Raw genomic sequence first — 8,661 nt, forward strand, 5'->3', positions numbered from 1 at the left:
GGTGATTGACCTTGTTTTCCTTTCAATCCCCTGTCCTGTGGCCGCAGTGACGCCAGGTGCTGGAGCAGCTGATCGGCGGGGCCAACTTCTCGGTGGACGAGGCGGAGGCGACGCTGCAGCTGCTGCTCAACGAGAAGAACGAGGCGCGGATCGCTGCCTTCCTCTTGCTCCTCTGGGCCAAGGGCGAGACCCATGAAGAGGTGTGTAATTTATCTGAACTGACGCGCTGCCGGTGCCCGAAAATGGAGCGAAATTTCTACAGCCACTGATTTGGGTTTTGTCGAGCCGTTCTTCAGATCGTCGGGCTGGCCAAGGTGATAATGAGCAACTGCGTCCGTGTCGAGGGGCTGCACGCCGCCATAGACATTGTCTGCACCGGAGGCAACGGCGCGGACACTGTTAACATCTCCACCGGCTCCACCATCCTCGCCGGCGCCAAGGTCGCCAAGGTATTTTGATTTTCCACCCGCACCTTTTGTATTGGATTGCACACGCGCATGTACTGTACTGTGCCGATGTCTTCTCCCGTGCGTTTCGCAAGGGAGCAGGGCTAGCTCGTCGGCCTGCGGCAGCGCCGATGTGCTTGAGGTGTTGGGTGTCAACATCGAGTTGGGACCCGAGGTACTGCCTGATTGGCCTTATGATTGCTCTTTTTCCTCTGTAATGTACTTGCTTTTCTTGTGCCTGATATCTTAATAGCCTCTACAGTATGTGTGCATCGATTTCTAATACCAGCGAATGCAAATCATACCGCAAGGGGTGCCTCCTGCTACTGGAGATAGATTGTGACTTGTCGGATGCAACAGCCGTTAGTATCAAGCATCACTTGATGTATTCCTTGAGAAGTAATCGGACTATCAGAGGCACCTTTTGGCTGCTTTGACTTTTCTATGTGTTTTTTTAGGGAACTTTTCTATATGTTAGTACTGCAAAGTAGCACGGGCATTTTACCAACCACCGTGATTTAGGCAAACATACACCCCCTTTTCATCTAAATCAGTGTGCTGTGTGATGGCTTTGAGATGGATACATAGATCTGGGCCTTTGACTCTCGTATTTATTTTGGTATTCTTATTATTGGTAAAGAAGGTACACACTCCCAGTTGAATGTTGGTTTCAATCAGCATTCAAAGTTACTCACACAATTGGTCCAACTGAGCAAAAACTAGGGTTGCATGGTGCTACATACTTTTCTTAACCAACAGTTGTCTGCGAGCACTTGTCCAGGTCAATTGACATTTGTCGTGGCCATTCACTACTAGGGAAAAACTTATAGGCAGACGCTTACTAGTAGCGAGGGTTTATACCCCTCGCTACTGCTACTTACTAGTAGCACGGGTTTTTACCTTTGCTACTACTAAGTTGATAGTAGTAGCGCGGGTTTTTAAGCCTCGCTACTACTAAGCGGTCTCTACCGTGCCCCCCGAGACATGCCATAGTAGTAGCCAGGGGTATAAACCCGCGCTACTACTAAGTTGATAGTAGTAGCGCAGTTTTATACACCTCGCTACTATTAAGTTCGCGGTAGGTGAAAAAGTCGCCATATCCTCGGCCGATTCCCCATCTCCTCCCCCAAACCCCTCCTCTCTTCCACCACTCTCTCCTCTCCCTTTCCATACGCTCTCACATGGACCTCTTGCCCATGTGTCCCTCCTCCTCCATGGCGCCAAAAGAGGCCGCCGCCTCGCACCACCAGCGTTTAGGAGCTCACCGATCTTCCACCAACGTCTAGGAGGCCGCCGCCCGGCGCCACCACACAGGAGCACCTCACCACCGGTGACTAGCTCCGCTGCTCCCTCCATCACCTTCCTCTCTCCCTCGGTTTTCCTTTTCTACCTCTCCATCTGGTCTGACTCACGCTCCTATGTCCATGCCCGTGCAGGCCGTCGCCATGGACGACCAGGAGCTATCTGGCATGGTCGGGAAGAGGAGCCCCACGTCGCGGCCTGGTTCTTCCATAGAAACGGGCCCTCTCCAATAGCCACCGCCGGATCTGGTCTGCTGCCATCCAGTCATGCCTCTGGCGACCCCAACCGTTGCTAGATCGAACCACTGCTGCCATTGACAACACGCACGGGATCGAGATTTTTTTTGTTTTTGAAAGTAATAGCAGTAGCGCGGGGTATAAGACCCGCTACAGATAATTAGCAGTAGCGCTGTCTGCAACGCACGCTACAGCTAACCATGTATAGCAGTAGCGTGTGTCAACACGCGCTGCTGCTACAAGTTAGCTGTGGCGCCGTATCAGTAGCGCGGGCACCTGCGCTACTGATATACCCAAAACCCGCGCTACTGCTAGGCTTTTCCCTATTAGTGCTTCTCTGCTTTTACTTGGAAAAATATAGTCCATATGTGCCTCAGCGATTTTTAAAATCAAAGGAAATGCTCTGTGCAGAAAAATACAAATCTAATCTAGGGGGTATATGTAACAGTGGTAGATAAATAATAATGTTTAGAGAGGAGCCTATGCTTGCTGAGTTCTTTGTACGGTGCCTTCATGGAGGTTGTGCGGTGCCGAGCGGACGTACGGCGAGGTCTTCATAATGGCGTCAAGTCCTCTTTGCCATATGGATCATATGTAAGCTCTTCCTACTAACCTACATGAGTATATTTTGATGCTTCAAGTCGGAACCTATGTAACTTGTGAACTAATTCCTCCCTGAGTGTGTGTGTGTGTGTGTGTGAGTGTGTGCATGTGCGCGCACTATGTTAAATCAAACACCTACGGACTACTGTGAAGTAATGACATTTGTCATATTGACCAAATTTCATTGCTTGATGGCCATTTAGAGATGCCATTTAGAGTTGTCAAAAATCTAGGACTATGAAGTCCATTTACACTGTCAAAACCCTCGGATAGTTTTCAGAGTTGCTACAACAATGGAATTTTCAGTTTGACAAAACAGTTTGAACTGAAAATCTGGGACTTCACATTTGCTACAACAAAATTTTCAAAAAATCAGTTTACATTCTTGATACGTCTCCAACGTATCTATAATTTTTGATTGTTCCATGCTATTATATTACCTGTTTTGGATGTTTATGAGCTTTACGTTATACTTTTATATCATTTCTGGGACTAACCAACTAACCGGAGGCCCTACCCGAATTGTTGTTTTTTCCCTATTTGAGTATATCGAAGGAAAGGAATATCAAACGGAGTCTAAACGGAATGAAACCTTCGGGAGCGATCTTTTTGGAACAAACGCAATCCACGAGACTTGGAGTGGACGTCAAGAAGCAGCCGAGGCGGCCACGAGGGAGGCCGGCCCGCCCAGTAAGGGTGGGCGCGCCCCCCTGCCTCGTGGGCCCCTCGTGGCTCCCCTGACCGACTTCCTTCGCCTATATATATCTACGTACCCAAAAGCATCCAGGGGCACCACGAAAAACTATTTCCACCGCCGCAACCTTCTGTATCCGCGAGATACCATCTTGGAGCCTTCGCCGGCGCTCCGCCGGAGGGGGAATCGACCACGGAGGGCCTCTCCATCACCACCAAGGCCTCTCGGATGAGTTGTGAGTAGTTTACCACAGACCTTCGGGTCCATAGTTATTAGCTAGATGGCTTCTTCTCTCTCATTGATTCTCAATACAAAGTTCTCCTTCCTCTTCTTGGAGATCTATTCGATGTAACTCTTTTTGCAGTGTGTTTATCGAGATCTGATGAATTGTGGGTTTATGATCAAGTTTATCTATGAGAAATATTTGAATCTCCTCTAAATTCTTTTATGTATGATTGGTTATCTTTGCAAGTCTCTTCGAATTATCAGTTTGGTTTAGCCTACTAGATTGATCTTTCTTGCCATGGGAGAAGTGCTTAGCTTTGGGTTCAATCTTGCGATGTCCTTTCCCAGTGACAGTAGGGGTAGCAAGGCACGTATTGTATTGTTGCCATCGAGGATAGAAAGATGGGGTTTATATCATATTGCATGAGTTTATCCCTCTACATCATGTCATCTTTCTTAATGCACTACTCTGTTCTTCATGAACTTAATACTCTAGATGCAGGCAGGAGTCGGTCGATGTGTGGAGTAATAGTAGTAGATGCAGGCATGAGTCGGTCTACTTGTTGCGGACGTGATGCCTATATACATGATCGTGCCTAGATAATCTCATAACTATGCACTTTTCTATCAATTGCTCGACAGTAATTTGTTCACCCACCGTAATAATTATGCTATCTTCAGAGAAGCCACTAGTGAAACCTATGGCTACCATATAAGTTTTCCATCTACTTTTATTTGCATGTTTTACTTTCCAATCTATATCATAAAAATACCAAAAATATTTATCTTATCATATTATCTCTATCAGATCTCACTTTCGCAAGTTACCGTGAAGGGATTGACAACCCCTTTATCGTGTTGGTTGCGAGGTTCTTGTTTGTCTGTGTAGGTGCGTGGGACTTTTGAGGAGCCTCCTACTGGATTGATACCCTCGTTCTCAAAATTGAGGGAAATACTTACGCTACTTTGCTGCTTCACCCTTTCCTCTTCAAAGGAAAAACCAACACATGCTCAAGAGGTAGCAAGAAGGATTTCTGGCGCCATTGCCCGGGAGGTCTTCGCTCAAGTCAAGACATACCAAGTACCCATCACAAACTCATCTCCCTCACATTACATTATTTGCCATTTGCCTCTCGTTTTCCTCTCCCCCACTTCACCCTTGCCGTTTTATCCGCCCTCTCTTTTCTGTTTGCTTCTTTTTCGCTTGCCTCTTGTGTGCCCGTTTACCCTTATGGCTTTACCTAAGAACGTTGACCTTCACCTTAAAAGGTTAGAGGAGATTGAATCAAATATTAGAAGCTTTGTGACTTTACAATTTGAGCATAATAATTTCTTTAGAAATGAGCTTAAAGAGCAAAAGAATTTTCTGGGTTTCATGAATAAAGAGCTTGATGATTTATCTAAGGAATTTCGTGGTTTAAATGCTCAAATTGCTCGTATCAAAAAATCCTTAGCCCAAATTTCTGACAAGCAAGCCACCTTAGTTAATAAGATGGTTGCCAAACCAGAAGGGTTAGGAGAAAATAATGATGAAGATCTAAAAGTCATTGATGTGTCCCCTATTAAATATTTTTTTTGCAATATGAATCTTGATAATGACGGGACTGGAAGTAAATCAACTATAGTTAAAAAGCGTTTCGATTATGTGGAGTATTTTGGTCTTGATGCTAAAATTGGTAAAAGTGGGATTGGAGAAATTAAAACTTTGCATAGTAATGAACCCACCACTTTGGATTTCAAGGAATTTAATTATGATAATTGCTCTTTAATAGATAGTATTTCCTTGTTGCAATCCGTGTTGAATTCTCCTCATGCTTATAGCCAAAATAAAGCTTTTACTAAACATATCGTTGATGCCTTGATGCAATCTTATGAGGAAAAACTTAATTTGGAAGTTTCTATACCTGGAAAACTTTATGATGAGTGGGAACCTACTATAAAAATTAAAATAAAAGATCATGAATGCTATGCTTTGTGTGATTTGGGTGCTAGTGTTTCCATGATTCTGAAAACTTTATGTGATATGCTAGGTTTCCATGAATTTGATGATTGTTCTTTAAACTTGCACCTTGTGGATTCCACCATTAAGAAACCTATGGGAACAATTAATGATGTTCTTATTGTTGCAAATAGGAATTATGTGCCCGTAGATTTTACCGTTCTTGATATTGATTGCAATCTTTTGTGTCCTATTATTCTTGGTAGGCCTTTCCTTAGAACGATTGGTGCCATCATTGATATGAAGGAAGGGAATATTAGATTCCAATTTCCATTAAGGAAAGGCATGGAACACTTTCCTAGAAAGAAAATTAAATTACCTTATGAATCTATCATGCGAGCCACTTATGAATTGAATGCCAAAGATGGCAATACTTAGATCTACTCCCGCTTTTATGCCTAGCTACGGGCGTTAAACGATAGTGCTTGTTGGGAGGCAACCCAATTTTATTTTTGTTCCTTGCTTTTTGTTCCTGTTTAGTAATAAACAATTTATTTAGTCTCTGGCTAGATGTGTTTTTATGTTTTAATTAGTGTTTGTGCCAAGTATAACCTATAGGATAACCTTGGGTGAAAGTTAATTTGATTCTACTGAAAACAGAAACTTTGCATGCACGAGAAAAAAAATCAATAAATCAAACGTGCTTTTGCGTTGATTCGTCTTGCTATAGATCAATAGACGAATTACCTAGGACGTCCTATTTTGGTAGGATTTTTAAGGTTCTATAAGTATTTGGAAGTTACAGATTGCTACAGACTGTTCTGTTTTTGACAGGTTTTGTTTTTCATGTGTTGTTTGCTTATTTTGATGCATCTATGGCTAGTATGGTGGGGGGGTATGAACCATAGAGAAGTTGGAATACAGTAGGTTTAACACCAATATAAATAAATAATGAGTTCATTACAGTATCTTATGTGGTGGTTTTTCTTTCTTGCACTAACGGAGCTTATGAGATTTCCTGTTGAGTTTTGTGTTGTGAAGTTTTCAAGTGTTGGGTAAAGATTTGATGGAATATGGAATAAGGAGTGGCAAAAGTCTAAGCTTGGGGATGCCCATGGCACCCCAAGATATTGAAGGACAACCAAAAGCCTAAGTTTGGGGATGCCTCGGAAGGTATCCCCTCTTTCGTCTTCCTTTATCGGTAACTTTACTTCGAGCTATTTTTTTATTTACCACATGATATGTGTTTTGCTTGGAGCATCTTGTATGATATGAGTCTTTGGTTTTTAGTTTACCACAATCATCCTTGCTGTACACACCTTTTGGGAGAGACTCACATGATTCGGAATTTATTAGAATACTCTATGTGCTTCACTTATATCTTTTGAGCTAGACAGTTTTGCTCTAGTACTTCACTTATATCTTTTAGAGCACGGCGGTGGTTTTATTTTGTAGAAATTATTGATATCTCATGCTTCACTTATATTAGTTTGAGAGTCTTTTAGAACAACATGGTATTTGCTATGGTTGTAAAATTGATCCTAGAATGATGAGCATCCAAGTTGGGTATAATAAAAACTATCATAGAAAGTGAATTGGATGCTATGATCAATTTGATGCTTAATAATTGTTTTGAGATATGAAGGTGGTAATATTAGAGTCATGCTAGTTGATGTAATTATGAATTTAAGAAATACTTTTGTTGAGGTTTGCAAGCCGTAGCATGCGCGTATGGTAACCGTTGTGTGACAAAGTTATTGCATAGGGTGCTCTTTTGATTGCCTTCCTTATGTGTGGAGGTCGGGGGGGGGGGGCGATGGTTAACTCCTACCAACCTCCCCCCTAGGAGCATGCGTAGTAGTACTTTGCTTCGAGGGCTAATAAAACTTCTACAATAAGTATATGAGTACTTTATGACTAATGTTGAGTCCATGGATTATACGCACTCTCACCTTCCATCATTGCTAGCCTCTACGGTACCGTGCATTGCCCTTTCTCACCTTGAGAGTTGGCGTAAACTTCGCCGGTGCATCCAAACCCCGTGATATGATACACTCTATCACACATAAACCTCCTTATATCTTCCTCAAAACATCCACCATACCTACCTATTATGGCATTTTCATAGCCATTCCGAGATATATTGCCATGCAACTTTCCACCGATCTGTTTATCATGACACGCATCATCATTGTCATATTGCTTTTTGCATGATCATGTAGTTGACATCGTATTTGTGGCAAAGCCACCATGCATAATTTTTATACATGTCACTCTTGAGTCATCGCATATCCCCGTGCACCGCCGGAGGCATTCATATAGAGTCATAATATGTTCTAGTATTGAGTTGTAATTCATGAGGTGTAATTAAATAGAAGTGATGATCACCATTTTTAGAGCATTGTCCCTAATAAAAAAATAAAGGCCAAAAAAAAGAAAGGCCAAAAAAGGAAAAGAAAGAAAGGCCCAAAAAAGGGGGAGAATGTTACTATCTTTTTCCACACTTGTGCTTCAAAGTAGCACCATGGTCTTTATGATAGAAAATCTTCTATGTTGTCATTTTCATTTACTAAGTGGGAATTTTTCATTATAGAACTTGGCTTGTATATTCCAACGATGGGCTTCCTCAAAATGCCCTAGGTCTTCATGAGCAAGCAAGTTGGATGCACACCCACTTAGTTTTTATTGTTGAGCTTTCATACATTTATAGCTCTAGTGCATCCATTGCATGGCAATCCCTACTCCTCGCATTGACATCAATTGATAGGCATCTCCCTAGCCCATTGATTAGCCTTGTCGAGGTGAGACTTTCTCCCTTTATGTATTCTCCACACAACCTCCATCATATTCTATTCCACCCATAGTGCTATATCCATGGCTCACGCTCATGTATTGCGTGAGAGTTGAAAAAGCTGAAGCACGTTAAAAAGTATGAACCAATTGCTTGGCTGAAACCGGGGTTGTTCTTGAAGGGAGTATTTTTGTGTAATAAAAATGAAGCATGACCAAACTATATAATTTTGTAGGGATGAACTTTCCTTTGCCATGTTATTTTGAGAAGACATGATTGCTTAGTTAGTATGCTTGAAGTATTATTATTCTTTTGGCAATATGAACTTTTATTTGGAATCATTTGGGTCTGAACATTCATGCCATAATAAAGAGAAATACATTGAGAAATATGCTAGGTAGCATTCCACATCAAAAATTCTGTTT

The sequence above is a fragment of the Triticum dicoccoides genome, chromosome 5B (assembly GCF_002162155.2).
Source record: "Triticum dicoccoides isolate Atlit2015 ecotype Zavitan chromosome 5B, WEW_v2.0, whole genome shotgun sequence".
NCBI lineage: Eukaryota > Viridiplantae > Streptophyta > Magnoliopsida > Poales > Poaceae > Triticum > Triticum dicoccoides.